Genomic DNA, 24,286 nt, shown 5'->3' with positions numbered 1-24,286 from the left:
CAGATCTCGTATTGTGGCCACGTTATTGATGAAGAGGGGTTACATAAGTCCCCTGAAAAGATTGAGACAGTAGTCAAGGCTCCAGCACCGGAAAATGTGTCACAACTGAGGTCGTTCCTCGGGCTGGTGAACTACTACCATAAGTTCTTGCCAAATTTGTCTACAGTATTACACCCACTGAACACCCTACTGCAAACGGGGGTACCATCGAAGTGGAATGACTAAAGTAAACGAGCTTTCACGAAGTGCAAAGAATTGATCACATCAAAAGAGGTGTTGGCTCATTTCAACCCAGCACTACCAATTCGGTTGGCGTGTGATGCATCACCCTATGGTATTGGAGTGGTGCTGTCGCACAAATTCCCGGACGGTTTGGAGAGGCCAGTAGCCTTTGCGTCTCGGTCACTAACCTCAGCCGAGCACAACTATGCCCAGATTGACAGGGAGGCCCTCAGCCTAGTGTGGGGAGTGAAAAAGTTCAACCACTATCTGCACGGGCAGAAGTTCACCTCGCTGACTGACCACCAACCACTTGTCTCCATCTTTAATCCAAAGAAGGGCGTTCCGGTGTTGACTGCGCAACGGCTACAACGATGGTCCCTTTTTCTAGGGGCGAACCAATATGAAATAGAGTATAAGGGCACGAAACAGCATGGAAACGCTGATGGGCTATCACGCCTGCCACTGCCGACTGCGGAGGAAGTACCAGCAGTGGACCCTGTCGAAATATTTTATTCAACTATAATTGAACGCTTGCCAGTAACTAACGCGGATATAGAGAAGGAGACCCGAAATGATCCGACACTGTCTCGGGTATATGATTTGATGGTGAAGGGATGGCCAACACATGGCGACTCACTGTTGCCAGCATTCTCATCCAGAAGAGAACAGCTGTCAGTATGCCAGGGGACATTGATGTGTGGATCCTGAGTGGTAATTCCACCCAAGTTAAGGGAGGGAGTGCTCAATGAGCTTCACGAAGGCCATCTGGGAGGGGTAAAAATGAAAAGCCTTGCTAGGGCTTATGTGTGGTGACCGGGGATCGATCAACAAATCGAGGACCTAACAAAGAGCTGCTCAGGATGCCAGAAGGTCCAAAATGCACCACCACATGCCCCTCTACACCCATGGGAGTGGCCCTCCTCTCCATGGCAACGGGTGCATATTGATTTTGCTGGTCCATTCATGGACTCAATGTTCTTAATAGCAGTGGATGCGCACTCGAAATGGCCTGAGGTGATCAAAATGTCCTCCACCACTACGGAGAAAACGATTGCAGTCCTACGGACCATATTTGCCAGGAACGGCTTGCCAGAGCAGATTTGCTCTGATAACGGACCACAGTTTGTGTCCGAAGAGTTTCGAAGATTTATGAGAAGGAATGGGGTAAGGCATTACACATCCGCCCCGTATCATCCAGCCACAAATGGATTGGCTGAGAGGTTCGTACAAACCTTTAAAAAGGCAGTAAGGGCCATGTGCGATGACGACATTCCACTGCAGCATAAGGTGGACAATTTCCTGTTAGCCTACAGAAATGCGACACATGCAGTTACCAACCAGACCCCGGCCATGATGTTCTTTAACCGAAGGTTGAGATCTCGTCTGGATTTGCTCAGACCAAATGTACGAAGAAATGTTGAGAATAAGCAATTCCAGCACATCACTGAGAAGCCGACAAGGAGCTTCAATGTAGGACAACCAGTCTTGGCCCGCGACTACCGAACAGAGAAATGGCAACCAGGAACGATATGCACACAGCAGGGGCCACTAATGTACACAGTGGATGTTGGGGAGAACATTGTGAGACGCCATGTCGACCAGATCCTAGCATCACAGGAACGAGTCAACGCCATGTCTTGCGTACCTGGCGATGAACCCGACATACCGGTAGCATCTACCCCAGAAACAGTAGCATCGGAAGCTGAAGAACTAACCGATGACAGGGGGCAGAATCGCCTTCGCACCAAGAGCAAGACACTCAAGAAAGGCGCTATCCAGAAAGGATCAGGAAGCCGCCCCAAAGACTGAATTTATAAATGGACTGTTTCAGTTAATGTGCATGTTAAAAGTGTTAACTGTTAAATGAATGTTATGGTACTGTTAATCTAAAAGGGGAGGAATTGTAGTGTATGTACCTTTAAGGGGAGAACTACTTTTACAGCTCCTGTATACTGTAGTACCGGCAGTGACCACACCTGTCTATAAACCCTGAGTAGGGATCTGTACTGTTAGTTTTTAGAATACCCTCATCCAGTAAACACCTGTTGATTGTTCATCTGCAGTCTCCGTCTATTTATTGAAGAACACCATACCTCAAGATTCACAGATTTAACAGACACAGAATCTGAACTCCCCCAGAGTTTAATTGTTCTTTAAAGAAAGTTAACTATAAATTCGCATTAATGATACCGTTCTCAAAAGTCCACTGTGATCAAATACTGTGCTGGACTGAGCAAATCTCACAAGATGTCCCACAGGTCCTAGGCTCCCCAGCCAGGTGAAGCAACCTCTCAACGTCAACCCTGTCAAGCCCCTGAAGAATTTTCTACCTTTCAATGAGATCGCCTCTCATTCTTCTAAACTCTAGGGAATATAAGCCTAGTGTTCTCTTGATTGCGGTTGTTGACATTCCGACGAGTGAGAAAAGCTCCTTCACAATTCTCCATCTCTTGCCAACGTTTAATCACAATGCTGAAAGTGCCAAAAAACATTCCCAATTGGACGGAGCCAAATAGTGAAGCCAACTAGCTTCACGTTCTCATTGCACCTGATGGATTATTTTACCGAGGGTGTCATTTCTTCATGTTATCCAGCTGTTACAATTTAACTCTTGCCGATGTTGGTGCCTGCCAGTTTTAAACACACCTGGAGCTGTCGATTATAACATTTATTAGTGCAAACATACTTACTTTAACTTAGCGCCTGATGGAGTCTCTCAGAAAGGTCTCAGAGCGCTTTGAATTTGACTTATGAGGCTGGGTCTGGGGATTCTATTCTGCCATAATTTCCTAGAGTTTCAGCACCGTAATAGCGGCGCACAACGTAGATGTGCCATTACTGTGCCACGAGTTTTCAGCAAATTCAAGCTCCAAATTATTTCTCTTTCAATGTCTACGCTTCTTTATGAGCCACAGCACATGCTCTGTGGTTGCGATTACACACATAACAATAGGCTCGTGGAAATCCTATTTAACAGAAAGCCGACAAACTAGGAGGAGGAAGGTGTCACCACAGGATGAACATCAACAACTTGTATTTATACAGCGCCTTTAATGTAGTAACATGTCCCACGGCGCTTCACAGGAGCGATTATCAGACAAAATTTGACACCGAGCCACAAAAAGAGATATTAGGACAGGTGACCAAAAGCTTGGTCAAAGAGGGTTTAAGAGGTGGAGAGGTTTAGGGAGGGTATTCGAGCTTTGGGCCTATGGACCCGGGCTGCGCGGGACTGGCAGACTGCTGCGAGGCCACACAGCTTAGAGGGAACGTTGGGTTGGGCACCAGTAAATGGGGGAATTGGGGGAGGGCACCAGTAAATGGGGGAATTGGGGGAGGGTACCAGTAAATAGGGAAATTGGAGGGCAATAGTAAATGGGGAAATTGGAGAGTGCCAGTAAATGAGGAAATTGGAGGGTGCCAGTAAATGGGGAAATTGGAGAGTGCCAGTAAATGGGGAAATTGGAGAGTGCCGGTAAATGGGGAAATTGGAGGGTGCCAGTAAATGGGGGAATTGGAGGGTGCCAGTAAATGGGGAAATTGGAGGGTGCCAGTAAATGGGGAAATTGGAGGGTGCCAGTAAATGGGGAAATTGGAGGGTGCCAGTAAATGGGGAAATTGGAGGGTGCCAGTAAATGGGGAAATTGGAGGGTGCCAGTAAATGGGGAAATTGGAGGGTGCCAGTAAATGGGGAAATTGGAGGGTGCCAGTAAATGGGGAAATTGGAGGGTACCAGTAAATGGGGGAATTGGAGGGTGCCAGTAAATGGGGGAATTGGAGGGTGCCAGTAAATGGGGAAAGTGGAGGGTGCAAGTAAATGGGGAAATTGGAGGGTGCCAGTAAATGGGGAAAGTGGAGGGTGCCAGTAAATGGGGAAATTGGAGGGTGCCAGTAAATGGGGAAAGTGGAGGGTGCCAGTAAATGGGGAAATTGGAGGGTGCCAGTAAATGGGGGAATTGGAGGGTGCCAGTAAATGGGGGAATTGGAGGGTGCCAGTAAATGGGGAAATTGGAGGGTGCCAGTAAATGGGGAAATTGGAGGGCGCCAGTAAATGGGGAAATTGGAGGGTGCCAGTAAATGGGGAAATTGGAGGGTGCCAGTAAATGGGGGAATTGAAGGGTGCCAGTAAATGGGAAAATTGGAGGGTGCCAGTAAGTGGGGAAATTGGAGGGTGCCAGTAAATGGGGAAATTGGAGGGTACCAGTAAATGGGGAAATTGGAGGGTGCCAGTAAATGGGGAAATTGGAGAGTGCCAGTAAATGGGGAAATTGGAGAGTGCCGGTAAATGGGGAAATTGGAGGGTGCCAGTAAATGGGGGAATTGGAGGGTGCCAGTAAATGGGGAAATTGGAGGGTGCCAGTAAATGGGGAAATTGGAGGGTGCCAGTAAATGGGGAAATTGGAGGGTGCCAGTAAATGGGGAAATTGGAGGGTGCCAGTAAATGGGGAAATTGGAGGGTGCCAGTAAATGGGGAAATTGGAGGGTGCCAGTAAATGGGGAAATTGGAGGGTGCCAGTAAATGGGGAAATTGGAGGGTACCAGTAAATGGGGGAATTGGAGGGTGCCAGTAAATGGGGGAATTGGAGGGTGCCAGTAAATGGGGAAAGTGGAGGGTGCAAGTAAATGGGGAAATTGGAGGGTGCCAGTAAATGGGGAAAGTGGAGGGTGCCAGTAAATGGGGAAATTGGAGGGTGCCAGTAAATGGGGAAAGTGGAGGGTGCCAGTAAATGGGGAAATTGGAGGGTGCCAGTAAATGGGGGAATTGGAGGGTGCCAGTAAATGGGGAAATTGGAGGGTGCCAGTAAATGGGGAAATTGGAGGGCGCCAGTAAATGGGGAAATTGGAGGGCGCCAGTAAATGGGGAAATTGGAGGGTGCCAGTAAATGGGGAAATTGGAGGGTGCCAGTAAATGGGGGAATTGAAGGGTGCCAGTAAATGGGAAAATTGGAGGGTGCCAGTAAGTGGGGAAATTGGAGGGTGCCAGTAAATGGGGAAATTGGAGGGTGCCAGTAAATGGGGAAATTGGAGGGTGCCAGTAAATCAGCTCTTTCTCAAGAAAAAAAGGCTGAAAGGTGACCTCATAGAGGTCTTTAAAATTATGAAGGGGTTGGACAGGTTAGGCGTAGAGACGGCTTTTCCACTTGTGGAGATGTCCAAAACCAGGGGCCATAAATAAGACAGTCCAATAAATCCAATAGGGAACTCAGCAGAAACTTCTTTACCCAGAAAGTTAGAATATGAAACTCTCAATGGTGGTTGTGGCAAATGGCACAGCTGCATTTAAGGGGAATCTAGATAAGTACATGAGGGAGGAAGGAACAGAAGGATATGCTGATAGGGTTCGAGAAAAGAAATAGTGGGAGGAAACTCGCTTGCAGCATAAACACCGGCATAGACCTGTTGGGCAGTACGGCCTTTCTCTTTGCTGTAAATTCTATGCAATGGTGGAGCGAAGGAAATCAAGGATACACAAGAGGCCTGTGCGCACCTCTGCATTCTGCCTCACCCACGTCACTGGAAGCAGAGCCACCTGCTCAGACATAGAGGCCCCAAAATTCCTGGGGCTGGAGAGGGTCGAACTCCCATTTCTACCCGGGACAGTCAAGAATTATCCAATCAGGTAACAGAGTCTGTTCGCTTTCCAATTGGCCGTGGGAAGGCGGGGCATTTGAAGGATGGGCCAATGGCGAGAGTGAGGGCGGGGCAGTTCGGTCATGTGATGAAACCTTCAGGTACACACCCAACCAGAGATGGCAACCCTATATGTTACATATATATGGAAATAAAGGTACTTATTGAGACTTCAATACAACTTTACAGGGTTCTGTTCCTATAATTGGGAATCTAATGTCCAAAAATCTCAGGGCTAATTTTACCTTAAAGCGCCCAGATGCGATCGGGACAAATGCCGGTTTTACACCCAGCCCGATTTTAGTCTTCATTGATGTCCAAATTACCCCCGCCATGTAAATTTAGGAGCTGAAATCTTTTACAGCATGCCCCGACAATAATTCCAACTCACACAGCATCTCACAAGGCAAAGTTTGTCACCAAAAGAAAAGACAGTTTGTCCATTATCCCATCTGTTCCTTTCCTGGACCGAAATACAACCCAGCAGTACGCAGAGAATGACCTTAAGAGTTTGCGGATTTAACTATAATACATTAAAAATCGAGTGTCCACACATATTTCCTGTTTACAAAGCCTTACTTCCTGATGTCGGGTTTTTCTCACACTTTAGTGTCAACTTTTTCCATGATAAATTCCTGTGCCAACATTTGTAATGGAAGCTGCCTATGTAAACTTGTCACGCTGTAATTACGCTGTCCTGCCATTGGTGGCACTATAGTGCCTCCAGTTTGCATCTCCCAGCTTTAAAATCACAGTATGTAAACAATAAGTACAGGCTGTATGACTTTCTAATGGGAACTAAAATATATCTGGTCCAATCATCCACCCTGCCTCACGTTTCACTCGGTCTTGACTCCCTGCGTGTGACACCAACTATTTTTAAGTCTGCAATTTCTCTTTTTAAGTAGCTTCAGTAGAAATAAGGCTGAGTCAACATCATCGAAACAAAACCCTGGGATTCAGTTCTGACGAAGGAATGCGCTTTAAGCATTAACTTGTCTTTTCCTCTTTCTAATGCTGATCAAATATTTTCTGCTTTGGAACAACATCAGGGCCATTGATCTACATTGACTGAATAAAATAAATTCCATTCTCACTACATGGTATTCTGTAATTTTTCCTGGTACTTTTGCGGTTGAATTCCATAATTTCTTTTGTCCATTATTTTGTGAAAACAGTAAATGAGCAGTTCTTTACCTTTTATATCTGTTCCTTTATTTGATTTTTATCCCTTACAATTTTTAAAGCTGCGATACACAGCAAGATGGCATAGATGCACCAATTGGAGGTTGCTAGCTGAGGCCTGAAATTCCAGGGGTGTTTTCCCTGACTCTGATGGGAGACTGGCAGACCCTCTTCCCCGCCCCGGGAAATGGTGTTTCTACTGGAACTTTGGGATACCACCAGAGTTACGGCAAGAAATTGATAGAACCCTCACAGAGCTTCAGGCCCTTGGTACTTAGCAGTACTGGGAAGGGTGATGGGTTTGACTACACTTGTTGGCAGTCCCACAATATGGTAGCAATACAAGCAGCACTGGGGGATGGACCCGGGGCTATGGAAGCACTGGGGGATGGACCTGGTGTTTGGCAAAGCTGGGCTGTGGTCTTGAAGTTTGACAGTATCACAGTAGGAATGCTGCAGTTTGGCAGCATGGGGGAGGATCCTTTGAGCTGGCATCACGGTGGAGAGGGATCTGGGATTTGGCAGAACTGGGATTGGAATGTGAGGTCTGGTTCCCTGGTTCATTCCTGGTGTCTGTCAGAGGTGAGGGGAGGGGCAGAGCATGGGTTTGATAGCATTGAGTGGTGACTTTCTAAAGGATCTTTGTAAATATCGAACTTGGTGTTTTATGATGGGTTCCTGAATGACCTTTTCTGTCTCTGACCTTCTCTCTCTCATACACCCACGCAGGTTTAAGAGAATATAAGCATTCTAATAAAGATCAGCAAAACACAGTTGATAATTAGAGCTATCAAAATTCAAGTCAGTTACTTTTTGTTTGAAAAAAGAACTCAAATTAAGCTGAGGAAATATTCGGATAATTTTAACTGAACTCTCCGGGTGGGAAACCCATGGGATCGGGTGGAACGTTGGCTTTATACCCTGTCCAAAATTACTCTCCACTGATTTCAATGGTAAATATAATCGGTCTTGGCGTTGCACCAGATTCCATCAGTCTCCCGATGGGCAGGTTAGGTTAAAATTGCCCAATCAGTCTCTATCTCCCTCTCTCTCTGACTCCCTTCTCTCTGTGTGCCACTAGTTAGATTGCTAACATTTTCTATCTGTCAACATAAGTTATAATCAGTTGGTAGAGTCTGTTTGCTTCGAGATGCAACTAATTTTTTTTCAAAAATGGACTCAAATTAAGATGAGGAAAAACACAGGGTTAAATTTTGACATCCCCGCTCTGCTAACGTAGGTGCTGCTTGCATTTATATAGTGCCTTTAATGTAGTAAAATGTCCCAAGGTGCTTCACAGAAGGTTAATCAAACAAAATTTGACACCAAACCACATAAGGAGATATTAGGACAGGTGAGGAGGTAGGTTTTAAAGAGCGTCTTACAGGAGGAGAGAGAGGCAGAGAGGCGGAGAGGTTTACGGAGGGAATTTCAGAGCTGAGGGCCCAGGCAGCTGAAGGCACGGCTGCTAATGGTGGAGCAATTAAAATCGGGGATGCGCGAGAGGCCAGAGTTGGAGGAGTGCAGCGATCGCGGAGGGTTGTAGGGCTGGAGGATGTCACAGCTGGTCTACACAGGGGTTTTCATTGGAAAATGTGTCCTATGTACTTTTGATGAAAAAATATCCGTGACATAGTGCACATAAATCCTGGGCTAGATGAATTGGGAAAATTGCATGTTGTAAAGTCTCAGAGGAAGCCTGCGGGCTGAATTGGCTTGCAGTATAGTACAAAGGATATTGGTACTATTGAGTGAATTACATGCAGTAATCTAATCAGAGGCTGAGAAACCACAAGAGCCAAACTCAAGTAGTTTATATTCATTATCCGAGCCCTGAGATCCGATCACTGAATGCACTTTGCTCTCAGGTGTCCATCATAGACGGGACATGAATATCTGTTTCTTTTTGTGTTGTGTGAGGGATGTTATTACGGTTTCAGCCACCCATCAACACTACAGTCGGACGTGACACCATCGACATTGGGTTAGCCTAATTTCTACTGCAGCCTGCAGCAGCTGAGCCACAGATACCAGGGACCGAATCAGTCGGCCATACCTTGGTGTTCCTGCACCAGACAGCTGGTGATGCTGTGTGGGTCATGCTCCACCCTAGAGATTTGAGCACAATATCTAGGCTGACACTCCCAGGGCAGTACTGAGGGTGCGCTGCACTGTCGGAAGTGCCGTCTAGCGGATGAAGCGTTAAACTGAGGCCCCGTCTGCCCTCTCAGGTGGATGTAAAAGATCCCATGGCACTATTTCGAAGAAGAGCTGGGGAGTTTTCCCTGGTGTCCTGGGGCCAATATTTATCCCTCAACCAACATCACTAAAAAACAGATTATCTGGTCATTATCACATTGCTGTTTGTGGGAGCTTGCTGTGCGCAAATTGGCTGCCGCTTTTCCTACATTACAACAGTGACTACACTTCAAAAAGTACTTCATTGGCTGTAAAGCGCTTTGGGATGTCCTGAGGTCGTGAAAGGTGCTATATAAATGCAAGACATTTTTTTCTTTCTGATGATGACCTGTTTCCAGGTGTTGAAGGTGTGTCTCACGGGTGGGACGCACATTTTAAATGTTCAGTGGCCAATTGCAACAGGTGGTCTGGCACCTAGTCGTGCAGAAGGTCCCAGCTTTGGTCCCTAGTGTCAGCCCTGGCCCAGTAGGTAGCACTGAGTCATAAAGGTCGTGGGTTCAAGTCCCAATGCAGAGACTTGAACCCGCAACCTAGTCTGACACTCCAGTGCAGCATCGTGGGAGTGCTGCGCTGTCAGAGGTGCCGTCTTTCGAATGAGATATTAAAAGTCTGCCCTCTCAAGTGGACGTAAAAGATCCCATGGCATTATATCGAAGAAGAGCTGGGGAGTTTTCCCTGGTGTCCTGGTCAATTACTATCCCTCAGCCAACACCAAGAAAAGCAGGTCATTATCACATTGTTGTTTGTGGGAGCTTGCTGTGCACAAATTGGGTGCCTGCATTTCACAGAATCACATATCACAGAATCACAGAAACCCCACAGTGCAGATAGAGGCCATTTCGGCCCATCGAGCCTGCACCGACACATATCCCACCCGATCCCCGTAACCTCTACACCAACACATATCCCACACTATCCCCGTAACCCCATGTATTTAATCCCCCTAACACTAAGGGTCAATTTAGCATAGCCAATCAACCTAACCCGCACATCTTTGGACTGTGGGAGGAAACCGGAGCACCCGGAGGAAACCCACGCAAACACGGGGAGAATGTGCAAACTCCACACAGACAGTCGCCCGAGGCCGGATTTGAACTCGGGTCCCTGGCGCTGTGAGGCAACAGTGCTAACCACTATGCCACCGTGCTGCCACCTATGCCACCGTGCTGCATTACAACAGTGACTACACTTCAAAAAGTACTTCATTGGCGGTAAAGCACTTTGGGACTTAGTGAGGTCTCACCCAAAATTTATCTGGAGTGGGATTTGAACCCACAGCCTTACTAACTCAGAAGTGGGAGTGCTACCCACTGAGTCATGGCTGACAGTAAAAGTGATCTCGAACAAGCAGCAACTCAATGGCGTGCATTTGGTGAGGAATCCCTTGACTGGCCAGTGTTATTGGCATTACTCGCTACAGGAGCTGATGGTTATTGCTGGTAACGAGCAGCGAGCTCTTTGGTCTTGTGCGGAGCTCACTGCAATCTCTGGTGGTGTGTTTTCGGAAGATGCGAAACACACCGGTCTCCGATCAATATCAAACTCGCTGGCACCAATAGGTGGCACAAGAGGCTTGGAGTATGCAGGAAGCCGAGTACAATATTCAAATCTCTCTTTGTTGAAGCTCTAGGTGCTGAGGAATAGAATACTAGTACTGAGGCTCAATCCGCAGCACTCCCCAGTCAGATACAGCTCACCTCGATGCCAAATAAAGTTCCCTCTGCTCTCTCCCAGCTCTTTCCTGACTTGTGTCTGTTTGGTGGTTCTGGTGGTTAGAACGTGACCTTTTCAATCTTGGGTGTCTGGATTGGAATCCTCACACAGCAGCCATTTAAAGAAAGGACATTTCTATAGCGCCTTTCGCAGCCTCAGGACGCCCCAAAGCGCTTTACAGCCAATTAGGCACTTTTTGAAGTGTAGTCACTGTTGTAATGGAGGAAAGGCCGCAGCCAATTTGTGCAACTTGTGCAGCCAACCACAAACTGCAATGAGATAATGACCAGATCATCTGTTTTAGATATTGGTTGATGGATAAGTATTGGCCCAGGACACCGGGGAGAACGCCCCTGCTCTTCTTCAAATAATGCCGTGGGATCTTATACAAAGAATTACATAGAATGTACAGCGCAGAAACAGGCCATTCGGCCCAACCAGTCCATGCCAGTGTTTATGCTCCACTCGAGCCTCCTCTCGTCCTTCCTCATCTAACTCTATCAGCATAACCCTCTATTCCCTTTTCCCTCATATGCTTGTCCAGCCTCCCCTTAAATGCATCGATACTATTCGTCACAACCACTCCCTGTGGTAGCGAGTTCCACATTCTCACCACATTCTCGGTAAAGAAGTTTCTTCCGAATTTCTTATTTGATTTCTTGGTGACTATCTTATATTGATGTCATATTATATTGATGAAGTTATAGCTTTGCTCTTCTCCACAAGTGGAAACACTCTCTCTGTATCCACTCCATCAAAACCTTTCATAATTTTAAAGACCTCTATTAGGTCACCCCTCAGCCTTCTCTTTTCAAGAGAAAAGAGACATAGAAACATAGAAACATAGAAGATAGGAGCAGGAGTAGGCCATTCAGCCCCTCGAGCCTGCTCCGCCATTCAATGAGATCATGGCTGATCATCCAAATTCAGTACCCTGTCCCTGCCTTCTCCCCATATCCCTTGATCCCTTTAGCCTTAAGAAATATATCCAACTCCTTCTTGAATATATTTAATGAATTGGCCTCAACTGCCTTGTGTGGTGGAGAATTCCACAGGTTCACCACTCTCTGGGTGAAGAAATTCCTCCTCATCTCTGTCCTAAATGGCTTACCCCTTATCCTTAGACTGTGACCCCTGGTTCTGGACTCCCCGACCATCGGGAACATCCTTCCTGCATCTAGTCTGTCCAGTCCTGTCAGAATTTTATAAGTTTCAATGAGATCCCCTCTCATTCTTCTAAACTCCAGCGAGTATAAGCCCAATTACAGATCACAGATCACAGAAACCCCACAGTGCAGATAGAGGCCATTTCGGCCCATCGAGCCTGCACCGACACATATCCCACCCGATCCCCGTAACCCCTACACCAACACATATCCCACCCTATCCCCGTAACCCCTACACCAACACATATCGCACCCTATCCCCGTGTATTTAATCCCCCTAACACTAAGGGTCAATTTATCATAGCCAATCAACCTAACCCGCACATCTTTGGACTGTGGGAGGAAACCGGAGCACCCGGAGGAAACCCACGCAAACACGGGGAGAATGTGCAAACTCCACACAGACAGTCACCCGAGGCCGGAATCGACCCAATCTCTCCTCATACATCATACCTGCCATCCCAGACCTAGCCTGTTCATCCTTTCCTGATAGGTATAACCTCGCAGTTCTGGTATCATCCTTATAAATATTTTTTCCACCCTCTCCAGTGCCTCTATATCCTTTTTATAATATGGTGAACAGAAATGTACGCAGTACTCCAAGTGTGGTCTAACCAAGGTTCGATACAAGTTTAGCATAAATTATCTACATCCACCTGAGAGAGCAGACGGGGCCTCGGTTTTAACATCTCATCCGAAAGACGGCACCTCTGACAGTGCAGCACTCCCTCAGCACTGCACTGGAGTACCAGCCGAGAATATGTGCTGAAGTCTATGGAGTGGGAGGTAAACCAACAACCTTCTGAGCCAAGGCTGATACGTAAGTTTGATCTCAGAGGTCTACCCTTTCCCAGAATGTTCAATGGCTCATTGAGATAATCCAGTAAGTAGCAAAGCCATGCAAATTAAGTCCAGGAACACAAGGCAGCATTCCCATTCCTGATTGTGGTTCAGTGACCCCTCCCAAAAGTGGCCGTGTTCGGATTTCAGGAGAAGACAGGATCAGACTCAGCTCGGATACTCCCCATGATTGATTACCCTGCTGTTAGCCCCGGCTCACACATAGGAACAAAGAATAGGAGGAGGCCATTCAGCCCCGCAAGTCTGTTCCGCCATTCAACTAGCTCATGGTTGATCTGTATCTTAACTCCATCTATCCGCCTTGGTTCCGTAGCCCTTAATACCCATACCCAACAAAAATCTAACACTCTCGGGTTTGAAATTTCCAATTGACCCCCCCCAGCCTCAGCAGCTTTTTGGGGGAGAGAGTTCCAGATTTCCACCACCCTTTGTGTGGAGAAGTGCTTCCTGACATCACCCCTGAACGGCCTGGCTCTAATTTTAAGGTTCTGCCCCCTTGTTCTGGACTCCCCCCACCAGAGGAAATAGTTTCTCTTTATCTACCTGATATACCTATCAATTCGTCCAATAAAAAGCGACGAGTTAGGAACGTAACTAAAGGTTTTTATTGACTAAATAACAGAGCCCACTCTCGTGGGTGATCGGGTCCAACAAGGAGGAATACCAGCCAGTCGACTACCTTTATACCTGGGCAGGTAGGTGGAGCCATGGGCGGAGTCGGAGGTGGTCAGCCCAGGTATAACAGCGCGACAAGAGGCGACCTCGTATCGTGATACAACAGTGATAATGGTGATAACAATACAACAGTGATAACTATAGTGTAACGATAAAAGTGGTTTACCACATTCACCCCTTGTTTAGATTTGAGTCCGGCGGGGTGAAGTGTACTACCAGTTCTGGTATGTCAGTCTGTCCGGAGGCCTCGTAAGCCTCTCCGATCGTCGCAGCGGCGGTGCTGCATTATCCGGTGTTAGTGCTGGTGTCTGCGTGGTCGGCGAAGGCTCGTGGGGTTCCGGCATGCCGTCTACCTGGGCTGGAATTGGGGGGGTGGTGGGGGGGGGTAAAGGTGGTGTCTCCGGAGTGCCCGAGGGTGCGAGGTCTCGTAAGGAGACAGTGTCCTCCCGCCCGTCTGGGTAAGCCACGTAGGCGTACTGGGGGTTGGCGTGCAGGAGGTTCACCCTTTCGACCAGGGGGTCTGTTTTATGGGCCCTCACGTGCTTTCGCAGCAAGACGGGCCCCGGAGAGGTCAGCCAAGTTGGTAGCGTGGTTCCCGTAGTCGACTTCCTGGGGAAAACAAACATTCGTTCATGGGGGGTGGCGTTAACGGCAGTGCAAAGTAGTGACCGGATGGAGTGCAGCGCTGTCGGGAGGACTTCCTGCCAGCGGGAGGTTGGGAGGCCCTTAGACTTTAAGGCTAAGAGGACGGCCTTCCATACCGTCGCGTTCTCTCTTTCCACCTGGCCGTTCCCTTGGGGGTTGTAGCTGGTGGTCCTACTTGCTGCAATACCTCTCGCTAGTAGGAACTGACGGAGTTCCTCGCTCATGAAAGAGGAGCCCCGGTCACTATGTATATAGTTTGGGAACCCGAACAAGGCGAAGAGGTCGTTCAGGCATTTAATGACCGTGGTACTGGTCATGTCTGGGCAGGGGAAGGCAAAGGGGAAACGGGAGTACTCATCAACAATGTTGAGGAAGTACACATTACGGTCAGAGGACGGGAGGGGCCCCTTAAAGTCGATGCTCAGGCGCTCGAAGGGGCGGGTGGCCTTGATCAGGCTTGCTCTGTCCGGCCTAAAGAAGTGCGGTTTGCACTCGGCGCAGGTCTGGCAGTTCCTGGTTATGGTCCTGACCTCCTCGATGGAGTAGGGCAGGTTGCGGGCCTTAATGAAGTGGTAAAGTCTGGTGACCCCGGGGTGGCAGAGGTCGTTGTGGAGGGTCTGAAGTCTATCACTTTGCGCGCTGGCGCATGTAATTCGTGACAGAGCATCGGGGGGTTCGTTCAGCTTACCTGGCCGGTACAAGATATCATAATCGTAGGTGGAGAGCTCGATTCTCCAACTCAAGATCTTGTCATTCTTGATTTTGCCCCTCAGCTTGTTATTAAACATAAAAGCGACCGAACGTTGGTCGGTAAGGAGGGTAAATCGTTTGCCTGCCAGGTAGTGCCTCCAGCGTCGTACCGCCTCCACAATCGCCTGGGCCTCCTTCTCGACCGACGAGTGTCGGATCTCAGGGCCCTGTAGGGTCCTTGAGAAGAAGGCCACCGGTCTCCCCTCCTGGTTAAGGGTGGCGGCTAGGGCGAAGTCGGATGCATCGCTCTCGACTTGGAAGGGGATGGACTCATCCACTGCGTGCATAGTGGCCTTGGCAATGTCTCCCTTAATGAGGGAGAAGGCTGCGCACGCTTCCTCCGTAAGGGGGAAGGATGTGGACTTCATGAGGGGTCTGGCTTTGTCCGCATAATTGGGCACCCATTGGGCATAGTAGGCGAAGAGCCCCAGGGTTCTCTTAAGTGCCTTAGGGCAGTGGGGGAGGGGTAGCTCCATGAGGGGGCGCATTCTTTCGGGGTCGGGGCCGATGAGTCCGTTCTCTACTACACAGCCAAGGATGGCAAGGCGCGAGGTGTTAAACACACATTTCTCCTTATTGTAGGTGAGGTTCAGCCGTTGGGCTGTACGGAGGAATTTCTCCAGATTCACGTCGTGGTCCTGCCGGTCGCGGCCGCAGATGGTGACGTTATCTAGGTAGGGGAATGTGGCCTGCAGTCCGTTCTGGTCAACCATCCGGTCCATCTCCCTTTGGAAGACCGAGACCCCGTTGGTGACACCAAAGGGGACCCTAAGGAAGTGGTATAGGCGCCCATTCGCCTCGAAGGCGGTGTACTGGCGGTCCTCGGGGTGGATAGGGAGTTGGTGGTAGGCCGACTTAAGGTCGATGGTCGAGAATACGCGGTATTGTGCAATCTGATTGACCATGTCAGATATGCGGGGAAGGGGGTATGCGTCCAGCTGGGTGTATCTGTTTATGGTCTGGCTGTAGTCGATGACCAGGCGATTTTTATCGCCGGTCTTAACGACCACGACCTGGGCACGCCAGGGGCTGTTGCTCCCCTCGATGATGCCCTCCTTCAGGAGACGCTGCACCTCAGAGCTAATGAAAGCTCTGTCCCCAGCGCTGTACCGCCTGCTCTTGGTAGCGACGGGTTTGCAGTCGGGGGTGAGGTTAGCGAACAGGGAAGGTGGCGGCACCTTGAGGGTGGATAGGCTGCAGGTGTTACGCGGTGGGCGGTTTAACCTTCGCTGGTTGTCGACTGTGAGTGGGGGGAGGGGTCCACCGTATGCTAGGGTTACACTTTGGAGGTGGGATTGGAAGTCCAGCCCTAGTAGGACGGCAGCGCAGAGCTGGGGGAGGACGAGGAGTTTAAAGTTTTTATACTCTGTACCCTTAACCGACAAGGTCACAGCACAGTAGCCGCTAATGTCCGTGGCGTGGGACCTCGATGCCATCGAGATTCGGTTGCGTGTTGGCAGGACAGGGAGGGAGTAGTGGCTCACCGTGTCTGGGTGGATGAAGCTCTCCGTGCTTCCGCTGTCGAACAGGCAGGTCGTGGCGTGGCCGTTTACTTTGATGTCCATCATCGACTTGGACAGGTGGTGTGGGCGGGCTTGATCCAGAGTGACGGAGGCTAGCGTGTAGGTAAGCGAGTCGTTGTCGTCTGCGGGCGAGGCGGTCGTCGGGTCCGGGGGCCCGGTGGCAGTCGGGCGTGGTGGGTAAAATGGCGTCTCCCACGAGGTAGGACAAAATGGCGGAGAAGATGGCTGCCCCCATAACTCACATGAGGCACTATTGGGGTCGGTTGCCTTGATCAAAGATGGCCGCCCCCATGACTCACGTGTGGGGATACTGGCCTCAGTTGCCGTGAAAGAAGATGGCCGCCCCCACAGTTCGCATGAGGCACTGCTGGCCTCTGAAGATCCGCTCCTGCAGGCCTTAGAGAAATGGCCTTTCTTCCTGCAGGTTGTGCAGGTAGAGTTCCTGGCTGGGCAGCGCGACCTCGGGTGCTTCTCCTGGCCGCAAAAGAAGCAGCCGGCGGCCCGATCGCGGGTGCCCGATGTCGGAGCCGGTACCGGGGGTGGCGGGCCCGGTCGGGTCCGGGACGCCGACGCTGAGGTAGGTCCCGGGGGGGGCGCTGCGAAGGGTATTGCGGTAGGGGTCGGGCCCGAGTCCCAGGGTCGCGAGCAGTACCTGGAAAACGCCTCCTGGTCCTGATGGGCCACCTCCAGGGAGAGAGCGAGGGCTTCAGCTTTGTCCAGGTCGAGGTCTTTAGCTTCAAGCAGTCTTTGCCGTGAGTAGTCGGACCGTAGGCCTTTCACAAAGGCATCGCGGATATTATCTTCCGTATTTTCAACAGCCGTCACCGCTTTAAAGTCACAGTTCCTGCCGAGTGCTCTTAGCGCCCGTAAAAATTCAGCTACAGACTCTCCTGGCTGTTGCGGGCGGGATCTTAGGAGGTGCCTGGTGTACATGTAATTTACCGGGCTGCGGTACTGCTGTTTCAGTAGGTTGATAGCGGCCTCGTACGTAGTCGTGTCCTGTATGAGTGCGTATACTCTCGGGCTCGCTTGGGCGTTCAGAAGTCTTAGTTTGGATCTCTGCGGGGCGCCGGATTCTTCCAGGTAGGATTCGAAGCAGTCCAGCCAGTGTTTGAAGTTGAGGGCTGCGTTTGCTGCCTGTGGGTTTAGATCCAGGTACGGTGGTTTGAGGGCTTGCAGCCAAGCCGGCTGGTGTGGCTGTGCTTCTGGGAGGGCTTCTGGCTGGCCAGTAGTAGACATCTTTAAAATTTAGTCAATAAAATTGATATACCTATCAATTCGTCCAATAAAAAGCGACGAGTTAGGAACGTAACTAAAGGTTTTTATTGACTAAATAACAGAGCCCACCCTCGTGGGTGATCGGGTCCAACAAGGAGGAATACCAGCCAGTCGACTACCTTTATACCTGGGCAGGTAGGTGGAGCCATGGGCGGAGTCGGAGGTGGTCAGCCCAGGTATAACAGCGCGACAAGAGGCGACCTCGTATCGTGATACAACAGTGATAACGGTGATAACAATACAACAGTGATAACTATAGTGTAACGATAAAAGTGGTTTACCACACTACCCTAACAACACCTTTAATCATCTAAACACCTCAATTAGATCACCCCTGAATCTTCTATACTCGAGGGAATACTATACAACCAGTCCTCATAAATTTAACCCTTTGAGCCCCGGTATCATTCCGGTGAATCTGTCCTGCTCCCCCTCCGAGGTCAATCTATCCTTCCTGAGGTCCGGTGCCCAGAACTGAACCCAGTGCTCCCGATGGGGTCTAACCAGAGCTTTATATAACTGTAACATAACTTCCTCCCTTTATATTCCAGCCACCTTCAGATAAAGGCCAACATTCCATTATCCTTTATAATTATTTTTTGTATCTGTTCACCAACTTTTAACGATTTCTGTACTTGGAGCGCTAAATCTCTCTGCTCCTCCACAGTTCCTACCTCCTCACCATTTTGAAAATATTCTGATCTACTCTGAATGCAACTTTCTGCTCCCAGCTACACTACTAACTTGGCGTCATCGGCAAACGTGGATAGGCGTCTCTCTATTCCTTCATCTAAGTCATTGATAAAAAGAGTGAAAAACTGAGGCCCCAGTACCGATCCCTGGAGGGCACACCCTGCCAATGTGAGTTAATACCCATTATCCCAACTCTCAGTCTCCAACCTTCTAGCCATTTCCCTATCTAAGTCAATAGGTTGCTTTCAATTCCATGTGCTTTCATTTTTGTTAACATGAATAAAGCCACTTGAGTCGGCTACTTGGAGGACAATCAGCAGCCACAGAATTGCAATACAGACAGCAGGCTGCATTACACAGAGAGCGGGCTGCATTACACACACAGCGGGCTGCATTACACACACAGCGGGCTGCATTACACAGAGAGCAGGCTGCATTACACAGACAGCGGGCTGCATTACACACACAGCGGGCTGCATTACACAGACAGCAGGCTGCATTACACAGGCAGCGGGCTGCATTACACAGACAGCGGGCTGCATTACACACACAGCGGGCTGCATTACACAGACAGCGGGCTGCATTACACAGACAGTGGGCTGCATTACACAGAGAGAAGGCTGCATTACACAGACAGCGGGCTACATTACACAGACAGCGGGCTGCATTACACAGACAGCAGGCTGCATTACACAGACAGCGGGCTGCATTACACACACAGCGGGCTACATTACACAGACAGTAGGCTGCATTACACAGACAGCAGGCTGCATTACACAGACAGCGGGCTGCATTACACAGAGAGCGGGCTGCATTACACAGACAGCGGGCTGCATTACACAGGCAGCGGGCTGCATTACACAGACAGCGGGCTGCATTACACAGACAGCGGGCTGCATTACACAGACAACGGGCTGCATTACACAGAGAGCGGGCTGCATTACACAGGCAGCGGGCTGCATTACACAGACAGCGGGCTGCATTACACAGAGAGCGGGCTGCATTACACAGACAGCAGGCTGCATTGCACAGACAGCGGGCTGCATTACACAGACAGCAGGCTGCATTACACAGACAGCGGGCTGCATTACACAGACAGCGGGCTGCATTATAGGGATAGGAGACTGTGGTTACACATAAAGGAAGCTGCAAATACATACAGATAAGAGGCTGTGGTTACATGGAATCTTTCTGCTCCCTTCACCCTCTTCCAGCCTCCCCTCAGACTCTCACCCCTCCTCTCCTTTCCCATCTCTCCTCCCTCTCACTTCCACCTCCCTCCTCCTTCCCCCTCTCTGTCCCTCCTCCCCCTCTCCCTCCCTCCTCTCCTCTATCTCCCTCCCTTCTTCCCCCTCTCCTTCTCCCTCCCTCTCATCTTACCTTCCCTCCTTCCCCAACCCTCCTTTCCCCTCTCCCTCCCTCCTTTCCCCTTTCCTTCCCTCCCTTCCCCCTCTCCCTCCCTCCTTCCCCCCTCCCTCCTTCCCCCTCTCCCTCCCTCCTTCCCCCTCCCCCCTCTCCCGCCCTCCCTCCTTCCCCCTCTCCCTCCCTCCTTCCCCTCTCCCTCCCCCCCTTCTCCCCCCTTCTTCTCCTCCCTCCCTCCTCTCCCTCACCTCCTTCACCCTCTCCCTCCCTCCTTCGCCCTCCCTCCTTCTCCCTCTCCCTCCTTCCCCCTCCCCCTTCCCCCTCTCCTGCCCTCCCTCCCACCTTCCCTCTCCCTCCCTGCTTCCCCCTCTCCCTCTCCCTTCTCCTCCCTCCCTCCCTCCCCCTCTCCCTCCCTCCTTCCCCCTCTCCCTCCCTCCCTTCTTCCCCTCTCCCTCCCTCACCCTCTCCCTCCCTCCCTCCTTCCCCCATCCTCCCTCCCTCCTTCCCCCCTCCCTCCTCTCCCTCCCTCCTTCCCCCTCTCCCTCCTCTCCCTCCCTCCCTTCTTATCCTCTCCCTCCCTCACCTCCTTCTCCCTCTCCCTCCCTCCTTCGCCCTCTCCCTCCCTCCTTCTCCCTCCCTCCTTCTCCCTCTCCCTCCTTCCCCCTCCCCCTTCCCCCTCTCCTGCCCTCCCTCCCTCCTTCCCTCTCCCTCCCTCCCTTCTTCCCCTCTCCCTCCTTCCCCCCTCTCCCTTCTCCTCCCTCCCCCTCTCCCTCCCTCCTTCCCCCTCTCCCTCCCTCCCTTCTTCCCCCTCTCCCTTCTTCCCCTCTCCCTCCCTCACCTCCTTCCCCTCTCCCTCCCTCACCTCCTTCACCCTCTCCCTCCCTCCCTCCTTCCCCCTCTCCCTCCCTCCTTCCCCCTCCCTCCTTCCCCCTCCCTCCTCTCCCTCCCTCCCTTCTTCCCCCTCTCCCTCCCTCACCTCCTTCACCCTCTCCCTCCCTCCTTTGCCCTCTCCCTCCTTCTCCCTCTCCCTCCACCTCTCTCTCCCTGTTCTTCACTCCCCACTCCCTCATTTCCCTCTCTCTCCCTCTGTCTCTCTCTCCCTCTGTCTCTCTCTCTCTCTCCCTCTTCCCCCTCTCTCTCCCTCCTTCCCCCTCTCTCCCTCCTTCCCCCTCTCTCTCCCTCCTTCCCTCTCTCTCCCTCTCCCCCTCTCCCTCCCTCCTTCCCCCTCTCTCTTCCTCCTTCTCTCCCCCCTCCCTCTCCCTCTTCCTCTGTCCCCCTCTCCCTCTCCCCCTTCCCCCTCTCTCCCCCCTCCCTCTCCCTCTGTCCCCCTCTCCCTCTCCCTCCCTCCCTCTCTCCCCCCTCCCTCTTCCTCTGTCCCCCTCTCCCTCTCCCTTGGGGAATCCCTGTCTTGGTGCTGCAGTGGGAGGCGGGGAGGGGGAATCCTGGAGTGACGCTGTGCGCGCCCCGCCGCACAGCCAGCCCGGGAGCGCGCGATGCCGCGTGCACGCGCTCGGGGGCGAGCCTGTGCACGGGCTGAGCGAGGCGGAGGAGCTGCAGCGGCTCCGGGGCTTTAAACAGAGCAGCTGGAGTCAGCCCGAGAGGTAAGCGAGCGGCTCCGCGGCACCGGGGCACCGGGGCGGGCGATGCAATGCAGATTTTGCACTTTGCACTTTCTCCCCCCTTTTCCTTTCATCTGTTTACTGCAGATTTAAACCTTGTCCCGACCCCTTATTCCTGGTGGATCCCTGCCCATTCCCAGGGCTCCCTCTCCCTCTGATTCATTATTAACAGTAAGCTCTTGTTAAGTTGCATTTTGCCTGCATATTGATGCAACTGGTTTCAGTGTGAAGTGCTGGGCAGTGCCAGGCTCTGTATCTGATGCCCACTTGCTCTCTCGCCAGCCCTCACCAGGGACATCCTGCCTCAGCCTGTTCATTGTTAATATTGTCACAGGGACCGCAAAGGTGAAGAAAGGTCTCTCGCCCGTGCTAACGGTCATAGTTTAATGAATGCTAACAAGTCTGTTTATCTGAATTGACACCTCTATCGATTGAATTCAGTCGTGGCTTCTTTGCTCCTCATTTTATTTGCATTTGGAGCTGGCAGAGCCGCACGTCTTAGTTTGAAAAATCGCTTGTACATTCTACAGATTTATTCATTTCCCAATTATCCACAGTTGTTGCTCGAAGCCTTGCCCCCTCACTGCCTTGCCCCCTCACTACCTTGCCCCCTCACTACCTTGTGCCCTCACTACCTTGCCCCCTCACTACCTTGCGCCCTCACTACCTTGCCCCCTCGCTGCCTTGCCCCCTCGCTACCTTGCCCCCTCACTACCTTGCCCCCTCACTACCATGTGCCCTCACTACCTTGTGCCCTCACTACCTTGTGCCCTCACTACATTGCCCCCTCACTGCCTTGCCCCCTCACTACCTTGCCCCCTCACTACCTTGCCCCCTCACTGCCTTGCCCCCTCACTACCTTGCCCCCTCACTGCCTTGTGCCCTCACTGCCTTGCCCCCTCACTGCCTTGCCCCCTCACTGCCTTGTGCCCTCACTACCATGTGCCCTCGTTGCCTTGTGCCCTCACTACCTTGCCCCCTCACTGCCTTGTGCCCTCACTACCTTGTGCCCTCACTGCCTTGTGCCCTCACTGCCTTGTGCCCTCATTAGCTTGTGCCCTCACTATCTTGCCCCCTCGCTGCCTTGGCCCTCACTACCTTGTGCCCTCAATACCTTGCCCCCTCCCTGCCTTGCCCTCGCAGGACCCAGCGGGGCTCTATCTGTCAGCGGTGATCAGAGTTCTGAGGCTGGGCTGGCGTTGATGCTGTCTGTTTTGTATTCACTGTTACAGAAGCATCCTCCTGGGTCAGGTCTGGTCAGATCTGTAAACCCTCCCCGGAGCTCGGATCAGCTCCTTGAGATTATAAAAGTCCAAATTCTTCTTGCTCTTTAATCGTGAGTGTTACTTTGTGCAGTCGAACGTCTGGTGTAAGACCAGATTCATTCTCAGTTCAGAGATGCTAAGCTGGGAGAATTTTCTTTATAGAATCATAGAATGATACAGCACAGAAGGAAGTCATTTGGCCCATCGTGCCTTTCGAAGATCAATCCAATTAGTCCCACTCACCTGCTCGTTACCCATAGCCCTGTAAATTTTTTCACTTTAAGTATTTATCCAAGTCCCTTTTAAATGTTAATGCTAAATTTGCTTCCACCGCCCTTTTATTCAGTGAATTCCAGATCATAGCAACTCGCTGCATAAACAACAACTCTCCTCCACCTCTGGCTTATAGCGAGAATCTTTAGCGAAATGGGCTTTTATTGCCACGATTGCAGATCCCTGGGGTTTTTTGGGAACAGGTTGCAGTGGGGAGTAAGAATCGCTTTTTGAAAACGTTGCTTGTTTTGATGAAAAATAGTTTTAAAAGGTGAATAAATTTCTGATGGTAATATCGTGCATCAAGTCCCCTGTCGGCTGTACTTTGCGCATCGTGTTCTGTTCCTCGTAATCTTCTGTTTCTCTCAACTGTGTATTTCGTTTGTCACACTTTAACCGATCTGTGCGTTCTGTTACGCACTCACTATTATCGTGCACTATTATCACACTCACTCTATTGTGAGTCCTGTCACGTCGCGTTGTGTGTCGAACGCACTCACTGTGCTGTGTCTGTCACGCTCTGTGTTCTGTTTGTCACGGTCGCCCCTTGCGTGTGCTCGTTCTGAATTCAAAAGGTGTATCTCAGAGCTGAAGGAATTGGCTCGGCAGCCAGTTCGGAGTAGGAATTTTATCACTCGTTTAAATAGATATAAATTCCAATTCTATTAGGATGATTCAATGTAAAAGTAATGAATGTTTGGAACAACTTGCCAAGGGGAGTAATAGGGAATACAGTAGGGATGTTCAAAATACAAATGGGTGTGATAAGCAACATAGGAACAGGAGGAGGCCATTCAGCCCCTCGAGCCTGTCCCGCCATTCAGTCAGACCATGCCTGATCTGTATCTTAACTCCATCTACCTGCCTTGGTTCCATATCCCTTAATACCCTTACCCAACAAACATCTATCACTCTCAGTTTTCACTTTATAATTGACCCCCAGCCTCAACAGCTTTTTGGGGGAAGAGTTCCAGATTTCCACCACCCTTTGTGTGAAGAAGTGCTTCCTGACATCACCCCTGCACGGCCTGGCTCTAATGTTAAGGTTCTGCCCCCTTGTTCTGGACTCTCCCCCACCAGCTCTATCTACCCTATCAAATCCTTTAATCATCTTAAACACTTCAATTAGATCAGCCTTTAATCTTCTATACTCGAGGGAATACAAGCCTGGTCTGTGCAACCAGTCCCCATAATTTAACCCTTTTAGACCCGGTATCATTCTGGAA

General features: G+C 50.6%; 1 protein-coding gene across 1 annotated transcript in view; it reads left to right on the top strand.

The window, feature by feature from the left end:
- The first annotated feature begins 21,335 nt into the window (after positions 1 to 21,335).
- The window catches only part of LOC147096879 (sodium/calcium exchanger 3-like), a 715,867-nt gene continuing 712,916 nt past the window's right edge, over positions 21,336 to 24,286 (top strand). The window contains exon 1 of the mRNA XM_085973580.1: positions 21,336 to 21,504. The gene's annotated coding sequence lies outside the window, so the exon portion shown is untranslated. The remainder of the gene's footprint in view (positions 21,505 to 24,286) is intronic.

This window comes from Somniosus microcephalus, chromosome 34, assembly GCF_052327205.1.
Source record: "Somniosus microcephalus isolate GS21.2 chromosome 34, FLI_Smic_1.0, whole genome shotgun sequence".
Lineage (NCBI taxonomy): Eukaryota > Metazoa > Chordata > Chondrichthyes > Squaliformes > Somniosidae > Somniosus > Somniosus microcephalus.
Note: the sequence above shows the minus strand (reverse complement) of the source record. Positions and strands in the feature narration are given on the sequence as shown.